General features: G+C 41.5%; 1 pseudogene; it reads left to right on the top strand.

Moving 5' to 3' along the window:
- The first annotated feature begins 12,979 nt into the window (after positions 1 to 12,979).
- LOC139752573 (ADP-ribose pyrophosphatase, mitochondrial pseudogene) lies at positions 12,980 to 13,598 on the top strand (annotated as a pseudogene).
- The last annotated feature ends 258 nt before the right edge of the window (positions 13,599 to 13,856 follow it).

Below are 13,856 nucleotides of genomic sequence, written 5' to 3'. Positions count from 1 at the left end.
TATATATCTCCCAGTCACTTTCACTACTACCGTGCAAAAATCGTTCAAACGCCTCACTTTTCTCCTTCAGTAACAACATTACTTCTTCATCTATCACTCACTACCCTTTCTAATTTGGCCACCTCCCATCTTTCTCCTGCGTCATGCATCTTTTGCGTCGTCACTTCTTCCCTAAATACATCCCATTCCTCACCCACTCCCGTCACATCATTTACTTTCACCTTTTGCCATTCTGCACTCACTGTCTCTTGATGCTTCCTCACACAAGTCTCCTTTCCAAGCTCACTTACTCTCACCACTCTCTTTAGGCCGACGTTCTCTCTTCTTTTCTGGAAACCTCTACAAATCTTCACATTCGCCTCCACAAGATAGTGATCTGACATCTCTCCAGCTGCCCCTCTCAGCACATTAACATCCAAAAGTCTCTCTTTTATAAGCTCATCAATTAAGACGTAACCAAATAATGCCCTCTAACTATCACTCCTACTCACATGCGCATACTTGTGTATATCTTTTTTTAAACCAGGTATTCCCAATCATTATATCTTTTTCAGCATACAAATCCACAAGGTCTTCACCATTTCCATTTACAATACTGAATACCCCATGTACACCAATTATACCCTCAACTGCCACATTGCTCACCTTCGCAATCAAATCACCCATCACTATAACATGATCTCGTACATCTAAGCTGCTAACACACTCGCTCAGCTGCTCCCAAATCACTTGCCTCTCATGATGTTTCTTTTCATGACCAGGTGCATAAGCACCAATACTCACCCATCTCTCTCTATACACTTTCAGTTTTACCCACATCAATCTAGAATTCACTTTCTTACAGTCTATCACATACTCCCACTACTCCTGCTTTAGGAATGGTGCCCCTCCTTCCTTAGCTCTTGTCCTCTCACCAATCCCTGACTTTGCTCATAAGACTTTCCCAAACCTCTCTTCCTCTTTACCCTAGAGCTTCGTTTCAGTCAGAGCTAGAACATCCAGGTTTCTTTCCTCAAACTTGCTACTTATCTCTCATTTCTTCTCATCTTGGTTAAGGAAGTAAATGCAAGAGTTTTGGAGAAAGGGGCAAGTTGCAGTCTGTTGTGAATGAGATGGCCTGGGAAGCGAGTCAGTTGTTGTTCGCTGATGATACAGCGCTGGTGGCTGATTCGGGTGAGAAGCTGCAGAGGTTGGTGGCTCAGTTTGGTAAAGTGTGTGAAAGGAGAGAGGTAAGAGTAAATGTGAATAAGAGCAAGGTTATCAGGGTCAATGGGGTTGAGGGTCAAGTTACTTGGGATGTAAGTTTTAATGGAGAAAAACTTGAGGAAGTGAAGTGTTTTAGATATATGGGAGTGAACTTAGCAGCGGATGGAACCATAGAAGCGGAAGTGAGTCACAGAGTGGGGGAGGGGGCGAAGGTTCTGGGAGCGCTGGAAAATGTATGCTGAGGCTCCGATCGCTCCAAATGTTTTTCATTTCATCCTTCCACCTCCAACTTGGTCTCCTGCTTCTCCTTGTTCCCTCTACTTCTGACTCATATATCCTCTGTCAACGTTTTCTCATTATTTCTCTCCATATGTTCAAACCATTTCAACACAGCCTCCTCTGCTCTCTCAACCACACTCTTTTCATTACCACCGATTTCTCTTACCGTTTCATTATCTACTCGATCAAACTACCTCACACCAAATATTGTACTCAAACATTTCATTTCCAACACTTTCATCTTCCTCCGCATAACTTTATCTATAGCCCATGTCTTGCACCCATATGATATTGTTAGAACTACCATTCTTTCAAACATACCTATTTTTGCTCTCCTAGATTACGTTCTCTCTTTCCACACCTTATTCATCGCTCCCAGAACTTTGCCCCCTACCTACCTATGAAACCTCCGCTTCCATTGTTTCATTCGCTCCCAGGTCGACTCCTATGTATGTAAAAGACTTTACTCCCTCCAATTTTTCTCCATTCCAACATACATCCCAACCAACTTGTCCCTCAACCCTAGTGAACCTAATAACTTTGTTTTTATTCACATTTACTCACAACTTTTTCCTTTCACACACTCCTCCAATCTCTGTCAACAACTTCTGCAGTTTCTCACTCGAATCAGCCACCAATGCTATATCATAAGCGAACAACTGACTCACTTTGAAGGCGCTCTGATCCCCAACAGGCTGCATACTCATCCCTCTCTCCAAAGCCTTGCATTTACCTCCCTCACCGACTCATTCATGAAGAAATCAAATGATTGTGTTGACGTCGCACATTCTTGCAGCAGACTGACCTTCACTGGGAACAAATCGCTCTCTTCTCTTCCTACTCGCACATCCACCTTACACCCTTGATGAAAACTTCTCACTGCTTTAAGCAGCTTATCTCCCACACCATATCTTCTTAAGACCCTCCCCAAAGCATCTCTATCAACTTTATCATATGCCTTCTCCAGATCAGTAAATGCTACTTCTCCAGATCAATAAATGCCACGTACAAATTCATCCGTTTTTGTAAGTAATTTTCACACACGTTCTTGAAGTGAACACCTGATGTACACTTTCTCTTACACATCTGAAAACACACTACTCCCCAATCTGATACTCTGTGCCTGCCTTCACCATCTCAATCAATGCCCTCCTACATGATTTTCCAGGTATATTCAACAAACACCTCTGTAGTTTGAGCACTCACTATTCTTCTTTGCCTTTACACAATGGCATTATACATGAATTCCTCCAATCCTTAGGCACTTTACCATGATCCTTACACACACTGAATATCCTAACCAACCAAACAAGAGCAAAGTCACCCCATTTCTTAACATACTTAACTGCAGTATCATCCACTCCCGCCGACTTGATGGATTTCCTCTTCCTCAAGACTTTCACTACCTCTTCTCTTTTCCCCAAGCTATTCTCCCTGACTCTTTCACTTCGCATACCTCCCCAACTAAAACAATCTACATCTGTAAACCTATCATCAAACATTCAAAGTCTTTCAAAATACTAACTCCATCTCCTCCTCACTCCATCACTACCTGGTATCACTTCTCTTTTTGCTCTCTTCACCGATGTCCACATTTGTTCTCCTGTCTTTCGCACATTATTTACTTACTCCCAAAACATCTTTTTGTTTTCTTTAAAGTTTAATGATGCTGTCTCACCCCAAGTCTCATTTGCCTTCTTTTTTTATTCTTGTACCTTCCTCTTGACCTCTTGTAGCTTTGTCATATACATCTCCCAATCATCTGCACTCTTTCCTTGCAAGTACCGCCCAGACGCCTCTCTTTTCTCTTTCACTTGCAACTTTACTCTTCTTCCCACCACTCACTACCATTTTTAATCTGCCTAACTCCCACCTTTTCTATGCCACATGCATCCCTTGTATATGCCATCACTGCTTCCCTAAATACCTTCCATTCCTCAGCCACTCCCTTCACTTCATTTGTTTTCATCTTTCGCCATTCTACCCTCAATCTCTCTTGGTATTTCTTCACACAAGTATCCTTCCTAAGCTCACTTGCTCTCACCATTCTTTTTCTCCCCTCCTGGCCGTGAGGCAGGACTTCAGTGGCTCTCATGTATCACACCTTTGACCCAGGTAACTTTTCTTTCTACCTAACCCACACGTCGGCTGCTGGTTTTCAGTCCACGAGTATGCAATCTCTCCTCTCCACACATAGCACTGGACAACACATAACCCATACGACTCTTGCCTGGTAAGCTTCTATTTCCCTGCGGTGAAAGCTACGCGACCGCCTTGCCCTAGGCAAAACCTTGTTGTAAGCAATCGTTAGTTAAGTTCTCTCAGTCTGCAGTGAGCACTACGAGCCAGATTTGTCTCATGGCAGAATCTTGTCCTAGGTGTGACATACCTATCATTAAACCCCCCCTGCAGAGTGAGGAATAGTTGATACATGCGTGCGAAGTTAGATCGATGTGACACAACCCGACCCTCTACTGTCTGTATGGATGGCTTGATGAGGGAAACCACCACAGACTGGCTTAGTGGCTTGATGAGGGAAGCCACTGTTGAGTGGCGATGTGAGGGAAAACTACACAGTAGCTTAGTGAAAGAAGTCACTACAGATTAGATTTGCGGGGGAAGCCACCACAGAGTGGCTTAGTGGCTTGATGAGGGAAGCCACTATTGAGTGGCGATGTGAGGGAACAACTACACAGTAGCTTAGTGAAAGAAGTCACTACAGATTAGATGCGGGGAAGCCACCTCAGAGTGGCTTAGAAAGGGATCTATTTGATTTTTACGCAGTTCTGGCGAAATCATGTTGACGATGCATTATACCACCGGATGCATTATACATTTTAGGAAACTATTTATCATAATTCCCTGTAATAAAGAATATTTCAGTGGTCCCTTACTGGCGGAAGATAAGGTGTTGGATAACCTAGTCTAACGTCTCTCTATTCTGACTGTCCTAAAATTCTGGTCGAATATCTAGATCTCTTCTTGAATCTGTTTCGTTGCTCACAAGATCGAAAAATCTCGACTTCCGTGAAATATTCTCTACTTATGTAACATTTCTTTCTAACCCTATCATACTTTTCAATCAGAACAATCAGTTGAGGGATACCTCTCTTTCTATGAACGAATGTCAAGTGTTATGTTCTAGAATCACCTTGAATCATAATTTGCAACAGTCACATACAAACCAAAGTCTCTCGCGTCATAGGTTTGGTTGATTCTTCTTTTCTTTGTCTAGTATATTTCCGTGAAGCTCAGATCCACACTCTAGTTCTAGCTAGGTATCTGTACCACCATTTACAGTCATGTGGATCATATACGTAGGTTTGAACCCTCAATACCCAGGAACAATATCGACATCTTTGTCATCGCCACTACCTCCACCTCCATCAACATCACTAGCACCAGCACTAGTACCACTATAACATTATCGTCAATAATGTCATGGTTAGACAAAGGTTTTGGACAAGCAGTCACCGGCAGTTCATATTTGAGGAAGTTTTCAAGTACTGCTTTCACGAAAGCACGAAATTCATAAAGAAAAATACGCTATTTCAAACACTCGGACTCTAATAATAATCTTTCCTTTGCTTTTAACATGATATGTTGGGATGACTATGAATGAAAGCAATATAAGCTGTGCTCGGAAATTATTCAATCAGACATTCAAATTAGCAGAAGAAACATGTGCACAATGTTAAACAAATGGACATTTTCTATATAACTGCAAAAGAACAGATAAAGGAATTGCAAGTAATCAAAGACTCTAGCACAAAAGAAAATTAGAAATAGAAATGAAAAAAAAAGATGTTCTGGAAAGAGGTAAATAAAGTGCGTAAGACAAGGGAGCAAATGGGAACTTCAGTGAAGGGCGCAAATGGGGAGGTGATAACAAGTAGTGGTGATGTGAGAAGGAGATGGAGTGAGTATTTTGAAGGTTTGTTGAATGTGTTTGATGATAGAGTGGCAGATATAGGGTGTTTTGGTCGAGGTGGTGTGCAAAGTGAGAGGGTTAGGGAAAATGATTTGGTAAACAGAGAAGAGGTAGTGAAAGTTTTGCGGAAGATGAAAGCCGGCAAGGCAGCAGGTTTGGATGGTATTGCAGTGGAATTTATTAAAAAAGGGGGTGACTGTATTGTTAACTGGTTGGTAAGGTTATTTAATGTATGTATGACTCATGGTGAGGTGCCTGAGGATTGGCGAAATGCGTGCATAGTGCCATTGTACAAAGGCAAAGGGGATAAGAGTGGGTGCTCAAATTACAGAGGTATAAGTTTGTTGAGTATTCCTGGCAAATTGTATGGGAGGGTGTTAATTGAGAGGGTGAAGGCATGTACAGAGCATCAGTTGGGGATGAGCATCGTGTTTCTATGAAGAATGTACAGGTGTTTTAAATGTTCTAGAATCCCCTTAGAAAGCAATGATTTGCAAGCATAGGTCGAACATATATAATAAAGGATCTCTTGAGTATAGATTATGGTTTGGGAGCATTTTGACTTTTTTTGGGGTCTAGCATTTTCCGTGAAGCCAGAGCATGACTCTAGTTCTCAGTGAATAGGTATCTGTACCCCATTACGTATGTGATCAATATTATGATGGTTTTGAATGCAATAGTTGGAAACAATATGAATCTTTGTCGATCGCAGACTTACACTCCACCTTCCATCAACACCTGTGCACATTCACTAGCAACCACTGTGACTTATGTCAAAAGTTGTAGAAAAAGTTGTTGTGACAAGCAGAAAGGATTTATTAGGAAGTGGTTTCAAGTCATTGTGATTCGAAAGGAAATAAAGAGAAGAATAAAAATGTATGATGGAATGAACTTTGTAAATTTGCGAAAAAAAACAAAAACAAGAAGGCTGTACTTCAAAACAAAGGTCAGTATGACTCTCATGTTGCTGTCAATAGCAAAAGGTCCCCCAAAGGATTTCATGGATATGTTAGAAACAAATGAGTCGTCATTGGCCAACAACTGCTACATTACTTACAGTAAACAGCAATAAGTCAATGTTGGTAAATGTATGTCAGACTTTACACTTACACACACACACACACACACACACACACACACACACACACACGCACACACACACACACACGGGAGACAGCGACAAAGTATGATGATATACGCTCAACTGCCACATTAATCACCTTCGTATTTGAATTACTCATCACTAATACCCGGTCTCGTGTCTGACACAATCACTCAACTGCTTCCAAAACACTTGCCTCTCATGATCTTTCTTCTCATGGCAAGGTGCATAAGTAACATTATTCACTTATTTCTCGATATCCACTTTAAGTTTTATCCATATCAATTCAGAATGTACTTCCTTACATTCTATCGCACACTTCCACAACCCCTGCCTCAAGAGTAGTGCTACTCCTTCCGTATCTCTAGTCCTCTCACCAATCCCTGACTCTACTCCCAAGACATTTTCAGACCATTCTTCCCCTTTACCCTTGAATTTTATTTCACTCAAAGCCAGAACATTCAGGTTTCTTTCCTCAAACATACTACCTATTCATCCTTTCTTCTCATCTTGGTTACATCCACACACATTCAGACACTCCAATCTGAGCCTTCGAGGAGGATGAACACTCCCCGCTTGGTTCCTTGATGTGTTTTTCTTATATAAATTGGAATATAAGAAGGAGAGGGTTTCCAGGCCCCCCGCCCCATCCCGCTCCCGCCCCGTTTAGTCGCCTTTTACGACTAAGAGTATATGGTGTAGGAAGTAAGTTGCTAGTAGCAGTGAAAAGTTTTTACCAAAGATGTAAGGCATGCTTACGAGTAGAAAGAGAGGAAAGTGATTGATTCCCAGCGAATGTCGGTCTGCGGCAGGAGCGCGTGATGTTTCCATGGTTGTTTAATTTGTTCATGGATGGGGTTGTTAGCGAGGTGAGTGCAAGAGTTTTGGAGAGAGGGGCAAGTATGCAGTCTGTTGAAGATGAGAGAGCTTTTGAAGTTAGTCAGTCGTTGTTCACTGATGATACAACGCTGGTGGCTGATTCGTGTGAGAAACTGCAGAAGTTGGTGACTGAGTTTGGTAAAGTGTATGAAAGAATATAGTTGCGAGTGAATGTAAATAAAAGTAAGGTTATTTAGTTCAGTAGGGTTGAGAGACAAGTTAATTGGGAGGTAGGTTTGAATGGTGAAAACTGGAGAAAGTGATGTGTTTTAGATATCTGGGAGTGGATTTGGCAGCGGATGGAAGCATGGAAGCAGAAGTGAGTCACAGGGTGGGGGAGGGGGCGAAGGTTCTGGGAGCTTTGAAGATTGTGTGGAAGGCAAGAACGTTATCTCGGAAAGCAAAAATGGGTATGTTTGAAGGAATAGTGGTTCCAACAATGTTATTTGGTTGCGATGCATGGGCTATAGATAGGGTTGTGAGGACGAGGATGGATGTGTTGGAAATGAAATGTGTTGTGTGGTGGCCTGATCGAGTAAGCAATGAAAGGGTAAGAGAAATGTGTGGTAATAAAAAGAGTGTGGTTGAGAAAGCGGAAGAGGATGTATTGAAATGGTTTGGTCACATGGAGAGAATGAGTGAGGAAAGATTGACCAAGAGGATATATGTGTCAGAGGTGGAGGGACGAGGAGAAGTAGGAGACCAAATTGAAGGTGAAAGGATGGAGTGAAAAAGATTTTGAGTCATATGGGCCTGAACATACAGGAGGGTGAAAGGCGTGCAAGGAATAGAGTGAATTGGAACGATGTGGTATACCGGGATCGACATGTTGTCAATGGATTGAACCAGGGCATGTGAAGCGTCTTGGGTAAATCATGGAAAGTTTTGTGGGGCCTGGATGTGGAAAGCTTCGAATCCCGGCCTCTAATTGTGTCTACAGTCGTTATTGCAGATGAAATAGATGAATAAGAAAGTGTATATATATATATATATATATATATATACATATATACGAACAAAGCGCATATAAACGCGCACTTTCATAGACTATACAAACCTCCAACAGCCAGGAACGAACCCAGGACCCCTGTGCAACAGGCGGGAGCGCTACCGCTAGGCTATGATCAGCTCGAGATTGTATGCTCTATGAAGGTGGGCGTTCATATGCACTTTGTTCGTATTCATATACCTCCGCGCTGTACAGTTAGGTTCGGTAAGATGCTTGAATACAATTAAAAATCGTAATTTACAATGAACCAACTTGAGCTAAGCAGCAAAAATAGGAGAAAAACGTAGGTGTGTTTATCTCTGATGACCTAAAGCCAAGTTAGCATTGCGTGGCCACTGAAAACAGCGAACTTTGTTCAAGGCTCGATGGGTAAGCTAGCCAAGCTTCGATCTGAGAAACTCATCTTTTCTTACGTTCAACTTGTGTGTTACCTTCTTGATATTTGCTGTCAGTTTTGGTCACCCATCTTGAAAGAAAAAAAGACATACAGAGCAGACACCGTACAACAGTAAGCTATCAAGATAGTTCTTAGTATGAGAAGCAAATACAATCAAAGCTTTTCAGACGATCTGAGCTTAGCTTCTTAAAAAGGTGAAGGTGTTATTTAAAGCAGGAATGAAAAAGTATTAAAGCCTTCGACAGCTTTGATCTCAGTCGTTGTTTTAAGACATGATTGTGCCTTTATGCCCACAGTAATGGAAACAGGCTTCTAAGTAGCATTTAACTTCGAATGAGACAAAGGATTTTTTTTTCAACAGGGTTTGTTAACGTATGGCATGGCTGTACGATAGAAGTAGTTGAAATCAACTCCATAAACACTTTTAGAATAAGACCCCAACACGCATCGCTTCATGTCCACGATTTACCTTTTATTTCGCGCTTGTGTTGTCATAAAGTTTACATTCATTACTCCCTCACTCATATGCTTCCCTCTGAACTCTTACCACAGTTCACTTAAGTGTCTGTTTGATCTCCTCTCATCACAAACAGCCTCGGAAGGACTTGGTGATCTTCAGCTGTTTGCATTCCTTTGAATCTAGTACCTTTGGCACCTCCACCACCACCACCATCAGCTCAGTCACCACCACCTGTGTCACTATCATCATCATCAAGTTATCCACATCACCGTCAACTGAGTCAACACCATAGCCATATTAAGTCACCATCAACGACGCCTGAGTCCACGATAACAGCATCACTTGGGTCAAGACTACCACTGACTCACCGCCACCACTATCATCATCATCTGTCTACAACCTCATCACCTGCTCCAGCATTGCCACCATTTAACTTCCCATCACCACAACTACCACTGTCAGCGCCTGTCTGCAACCCCATCATCTGCTTTGATATCATTTCTACACGAGTCACCATCACCACCACCATCTGAGTCATCTCCACCATCGACTGAGTCCTCTCCACCACTCTAGTCCCACTGCCATCACCGCTAACACCACCTGAGTCTCTTCCAACGTCACCGTCACCTGATTCCCCACCATCATCACCGCAACCTGAGTCTGCACGACCGTCACGTGACCCCCATCTGAGTCCCAACCACCACCATCTAAGTCTCTGCCACCGCCACCTGGGTCTCCACCACTGCCTGAGTCCATATCACCACCAGCTGAGTCCCGACGACCAGCATCATATGAATCCTGACCGTTTCCACCATCTGCGACCCCAACAGTACTTGAATTCACACCTCCTGAATCCTCATCTCTACCAAGCGAGTCCCCACCATATTCATTTGAACCCCACAACAAGCATAGCGCCACTACGTGAATCTCCACCACTGCGTGAGTCACCATCACCAACACTACTTAACCCACCAGTTGTAGGAGGTAGAGCTCCTTGAGCTACTTTATGGAAAGAATGTAACACCTGTTGAACCCTTAAGTAGCCGGCGAATCGATGAAACACAGCAGACCTTCGCCAGTATAATATCAAGGAGGAGGGCTCGTGGTCAGGCTCTTCAGTGGCGGTCACTATAGGCTCTATCAATATCACTCGTGTCTCATACGTCTGGCAGGAGTCACGGGGGAGCAATCCACTTTCGCTCAACAATTATTCACATTGCGTGATAAATGGTTTGGCATCTGTACACCTGCATGTTTGTATGCATGCTAAACCACGGCATGTATTCTACCACTTGATGAACTTGAAGTAACATTGTGAATTCTGACGATGAGTTTGGACTTTTGAAACACTATAAAGATAATTACATAATTAGGCTTTGTATATGTGATATTGAAGAATTATGGTCAGTTTGGTTACTGTATTTTGATATAGGGACTATCTTGTAGTATCAGCTTAAGAGCACACTGGATGACCGACCAACATCACACATATCTGGACGACTTGAATATGAAGTCCCCAGTTTACACACACAGGTTGCATGTGCAAGATTGAGTGGGACTTTCACTCGAGTGCTTGCAAACAAATGTATCATACTGAGACTCTCTATGTATACATAAACTTCAGACGATACACATTCATAAGATCTAGAAACAATTATCGTCCCTCAATGCTCTTAAGGTGGGCCCAACATATACATCGACCACATAAGGTGAGGATAATACAAATGCTACCAATTCGAGATGGGACCATAGGACTAACATATAAGTTGAAGTTTTGTCTAACCCATCAACCTACCTAATATAAAACCTGATGATGACACATGGAAGACATCATCCTGTATTAGTATATTTGCGGAAACCTTAACTCGTCCTCTTCTGTTATTGAACCACAAACAGCAAATTGCAAATGTGTGAGTCAGAGACTTTATCTAGAAACTGTGGCTTAGATACATGCGAGAAGTGTAGTATGGTGCTCGAAGCGACAGGTATAAGGGCTTGTGATAGTGTTTCCATTTGGAAACTGTGGCCAGACAGTGGGGATGGTTCCTGAGAAGGACGACGCACATCTTGGATGTCCCTGGCTCCTCTCCCCACCCATCATGAAACCCTGTGTCTCATGGACGTCGAGAATGTAAGACATAAAATTCCCGAACTCTTTTTTTCGTTGAGTGAGGTCTCCAAGCTGAAAATTCTCTTACTGTTTTCGTTCTTTCTTGTCGTTTATTGTACCTTCTCGTTCCTATAATCCTCTCCTCTGCAACACGGTTCTCTCAACTCTTCATATCTTCCCCGTCCACCTCACCTTACTGTCTCTCATTTATGCCAGTTGCATTTTTTAACTATCCTGTGTGTATGTACGCCACAATAGCCACATTCTGCTTAAAGGTCTGAACACATCTTAAGGATTAAATACTTATCAGAAATTCATTGATTTCTTTCTTTGATATATATATATATATATATATATATATATATATATATATATATATATATATATATATATATATATATATATATATATATATATATATATATATATATATATATATATATATATATATATATATATATATATATATATATATATATATATATATATATATGAGTTTGGTAAAGTGTGTGAAAGAAGAAAGTTAAGAGTAAATGTGAATAAGAGCAAGGTTATTAGGTACAGTAGGGTTGAGGGTCAATTCAATTGGGAGGTGAGTTTGAATGGAGAAAAACTGGAGGAAGTGAAGTGTTTTAGATATCTGGGAGTGGATCTGGCAGCGGATGGAACCATGGAAGCGGAAGTGGATCATAGGGTGGGGGAGGGGGCGAAAATTCTGGGGGCCTTGAAGAATGTGTGGAAGTCGAGAACATTATCTCGGAAAGCAAAAATAGGTATGTTTGAAGGAATAGTGGTTCCAACAATGTTGTATGGTTGCGAGGCGTGGACTATGGATAGAGTTGTGCGCAGGAGGATGGATGTGCTGGAAATGAGATGTTTGAGGACAATGTGTGGTGTGAGATGGTTTGATCGAGTAAGTAACGTAAGGGTAAGAGAGATGTGTGGAAATAAAAAGAGCGTGGTTGAGAGAGCAGAAGAGGTTGTTTTGAAATGGTTTGGGCACATGGAGAGAATGAGTGAGGAAAGATTGACCAAGAGGATATATGTGTCGGAGGTGGAGGGAACGAGGAGAAGAGGGAGACCAAATTGGAGGTGGAAAGATGGAGTGAAAAAGATTTTGTGTGATCTGGGCCTGAACATGCAGGAGGGTGAAAGGAGGGCAAGGAATAGAGTGAATTGGAGCGATTTGGTATACCGGGGTTGACGTGCTGTCAGTGGATTGAATCAAGGCATGTGAAGCGTCTGGGGTAAACCATGGAAAGCTGTGTAGGTATGTGTATTTGCGTGTGTGGACGTATGTATATACATGTGTATGGGGGTGGGTTGGGCCATTTCTTTCGTCTGTTTCCTTGCGCTACCTCGCAAACGCGGGAGACAGCGACAAAGCAAAAAAAAAAAAAAAAAGAAATATATATATATATGTATATATATATATATATATATATATATATATATATATATATGTATATATATATATATATATACATATATATATATATATATATATATATATATATATATATATATATATATATATATATATATATATATATATATATATATATATATATATATATATATATATATATATATATATATATATATATGGAATGCTAAAGATGGCAACGTTAATCGCTGCTCACATGAAGGACCATACACCATTGTTGATGGTTTCCCGAGGAACATTCGTGGACACACAGGCATTACTGGTCGTGGTCTTCTTGCTCGTTGGGGACCAACTCACGCAGGAGATCCCATTGTAACTCGTTGGAAGATGGTGTCTGGAAAAAAGGTCCTTCATGAAGGAACTGGTCGGTTTGGTCTACAATTTGTTTGTATCCAGCGTCGAGACAGTGGTGAATGGGCCATCTCAGGAGGAATGGTGGACCAAGGAGAACTAGTCAGTACTACAGTCAAGCGAGAGTTTCAAGAAGAGGCTCTTAACTCTCTGGAAATGACTGAAGAAAAGAAGAAACAAACTGAGCAGCAGCTGAAAGATCTCTTCCAAAGAGGTGAAGAGGTATACGCTGGCTATGTTGATGATCCACGCAACACTGACAATGCTTGGATGGAAACGATTGCATACAACTTTCATGAAGATAACGAGGCTGGGATACTGTACAGTCTACAGTTACATGCTGGAGACAGCAAAAGCTGTGAAGTGGCAAGATATTAGTAGGCAATTAAACCTTTATGCCAGCCATAGAGAATTCATTCAAACATAATGCCCATTGGTGAGGTACTTCAAAAACAAAGCCCACAACTCGATTGTATCACATCAGAATATAATTTGATTTTATTTGATATTTTTGTCTCTGTTTGTTCTTGAATTGAAACAAAAGGTTGGTGGCTCTTTTTCACTACATAACATATTTGTTGTTACTTTTGTAGATATAATTTATCTTTAGGGTATAAGGCTATTAACATAGGATAAGGATATACATGGGGTAATCACTGAAGGCCAGTTTGATAAGAAGTGGATT

The sequence above is a fragment of the Panulirus ornatus genome, chromosome 13 (genome assembly GCF_036320965.1).
Source record: "Panulirus ornatus isolate Po-2019 chromosome 13, ASM3632096v1, whole genome shotgun sequence".
Taxonomy (NCBI): domain Eukaryota; kingdom Metazoa; phylum Arthropoda; class Malacostraca; order Decapoda; family Palinuridae; genus Panulirus; species Panulirus ornatus.
The sequence above is the reverse complement of the archived record's forward strand: the minus strand, read 5'-3'. Positions and strand labels throughout refer to the sequence as shown.